General features: G+C 42.2%; 1 long non-coding RNA gene across 1 annotated transcript; it reads right to left on the bottom strand.

Annotated features, from left to right (window-relative positions):
* Positions 1-422: 422 nt before the first annotated feature.
* Positions 423-2,595, bottom strand: LOC144782825 (uncharacterized). Its single transcript, XR_013601278.1, has 6 exons — positions 2,405-2,595; positions 2,220-2,297; positions 2,019-2,129; positions 1,860-1,932; positions 1,714-1,785; positions 423-1,217 (listed from the first exon to the last, which is right to left on the bottom strand). It is a non-coding gene; the product is annotated as an uncharacterized LOC144782825 (long non-coding RNA).
* Positions 2,596-2,910: the final 315 nt, after the last annotated feature.

The following is a 2,910-nucleotide window of genomic DNA, read 5'->3' on the forward strand; positions in this document are numbered from 1 at the left end:
GCGTGACGTGCGGCGGCCATGTTGGCAAGCTGCGCGCGCATCCCCAGTGCGCGCGGAGATAAAGTAATGTTCGGAAGCGCCGGCCGGCGCTCCTCAGTATTCACCTGTTAAGTTAAGAATAAATACTTAACACACCATTCCAGCGTTGTGCATTTCATTTGCTTGCACCAACATTACAGCCTCTGGCCACGCCTGGCCAGAGGATGTGCTTGGTGGTACAGCTGAGTAAGACCTCCCCGGATATTCCCGGGCGGCTCACTACATCGCTCCCCAACTCCGCCACAAATTGTCATTGTTGGATTATGCGCACAAAGTCTCTGAGATGCTGACTCAGCCATGGTTTAGGCGGCTGGAACTGGTACCGCTGATGTTGTGAGCGGTCTGGCACCTCCCTGGTGGCTCAAGTGTTCTCAGCAGCTCTGTTTTCCTCATTTGCATTGTTGGGACTCCCTCGGCTAGTCTCATTGTAGCTTTCCTCTTCCTACCAGCTGTTCCCCTCCATGTTGTCAACCACAGACGTCTGCTGGCTACACCTTCCTGAACTACGAGATGTTTCTTGCCACAGCTTCACTGCCTTTTCTCACCGAAATCATGATGCCATTGACACTCAGCACTGTCCACACCCCTGGGTCTAAAGGAGTCCTGAACTTCCAGTGAAATAACAGGGGAATCCCTTGGCGGAAACAACTAAGACGTTAGCCCATATGTTAGCACAGGTCTCTAACACACATAATGCATAAACAGAGAATTTGTTTAAAAGAAGTGTTTTCACTTTTTATTTTTATGTTAAAAAGACATTTGATCAGCAATACAATATTTTTTTAAAAAAACAACAAATTATAATTTCATTAAAAACATGTACAATATTATCACCACCATATGCATCCGAGGATCATAAATCTACTGCTAGAACACAATCTTACAAACCCAAGCTAGTTGTCGTGCTCATCAACTAAATAAAAAGAACAAGGGGAGAGACAAACACAGACAGTACTATTTGTCATCAAGGTCGCACATCTAAACAGACCAATGTTAAAGTATATCCTGGACCCGCTCAATTAATCTTGTCTGCAGGATAAGCTTGGTCACGTGATTATGCAGGTGTGGGCGTTGACGCGTTTCGATGGCTTTTAATAGTAATATACCATCTTTTTCAAGACTGTATGATAAGTCTCTCTTAGTAAAGGGCACTGGTTGGTTACCACTTTAGTACAATCCTGTAAATAAACATATTTGCATAAATATCATGCATAAAAGTCATTTCTTATAATCTTACATCTTAAACATCTAAGTTAAAAAAGGAGTTTTCTTCCTTATTGTCAGAATGCATGCATTGGAGATCCTAATACCATTTATCAATCTCATTTACATAGTATAAGACAGATGACTGGCCCTTATTGACCTGCCTAAGCGATCTACAATGGTTAAAAACTATTTACATGTACCATTTTTATACCATGCACACATTATTCAGTTGTCAGAATATCACCATATCAGTAACATTTTAATTACCAAGTACTAATATATGGGCTTATTGGGCCATGCTATTAGATCCAGACAAGCCCTATCCAGGCGTTCCCATATTTGAAGGTCACTTAGGATAACACCCCCTCAGGTTTGTCGTGGTCTGTTCTCATTTACTGTAGTGTATAATTAAATAATTAACTTGTGCCTCCAGCAGTCTATACAGGGTACATTTATTAATGTTTTTACCTTATTTCATGTTAATTTTCTGCCTCTTCTCTGTGTCTTTTGTATTTGATGGCATCCTAATATGTGTTAAAACTGCAACAAAAAACATTTTGGTTGTTGCTGTGGTCTATTTGCTATGTAGCTAAGTTACTTATTCAGGCATTTACCTTAAAATCTGATCCTGATTCTTGGTGCCAGTCACTTCAGCATGTGTTATCACATATTATATTGTCCTCTTATCTATAGAGAAATGTGCTGTTAGCCTTCATTTCTACAACCTCTCTTTTTCATATGGTCTTACTTTAAAATACTATTGTGATACCTACTAAAAACCACTTTCCCGTTGAGTCTCTTGTTAGTCTCACGGAGGCGGTACAATTCCCCGGTCCCTCCGATCTCATGAAAACCTCCCAAACTGGTGAACCTGGTTTTCTCCTCTGTAGGGGAAAGAGGAAGGAGACCTATATTTGTCATTAATGCAACATTCTGTAACCGGTTTTAAAAATATGACTCTCACATTAACATACCTAAGTTGAGGTCAGCTGGAGTGTCACTGGGGTGGATATGGGTTGCTGTCCCTAGTCCCCTATGGTTCTGTTTAGAATCTATAGAGAGAAAAGGGCACATGCTCCAAATTACTTATTATGACCCCTTGTCACACAGGTCCTACTTCTACTAAAGTGCTACTCTGCCAGATTTGAGCATTCCTTACCGTTCGGTTACTCGGACCTCTTCTCTCCACGCCCAATACGCCTGTGCTCGAAACTACCTCGGCCGGAAATGATGATTAATTCGGCATTTCGATGCGTGCGTTTTTAAACCAATTTGCTTACACTGTCATTGGATAACCAAAAGTGCTAACAGCTGGTGCACATTTGTTTTGCGCGTTTTATGTACTGACTCCGGTCGGAAAGCTATCTTTCCATGTTGTTCCTGCGTTCCAAGCCTCGGTTACAAACCGTATACTGAGGCGAGTGTCAAGCCTCGTTCTGGTTCTTATGTTCCGTGAGTCAAGCCTCGCTTTCATGTGAGGCTTCCCAGGATAGGATATCATCTCTGCCTGTGCCCACTACTGGATGGCACTATGGAACCTCACTACCTATATATGATTTACCGATATTGTAGTGCATGATAGGCTGTTTCTGGGATACTGAAAAGACGGTAATAACCCTTCTCAGAAATTGGAACCCAGTGCCTGCCAATGATGTAGTATGGGCC

Source organism: Lissotriton helveticus, chromosome 9 (assembly GCF_964261635.1).
Source record: "Lissotriton helveticus chromosome 9, aLisHel1.1, whole genome shotgun sequence".
Classification (NCBI taxonomy): domain Eukaryota; kingdom Metazoa; phylum Chordata; class Amphibia; order Caudata; family Salamandridae; genus Lissotriton; species Lissotriton helveticus.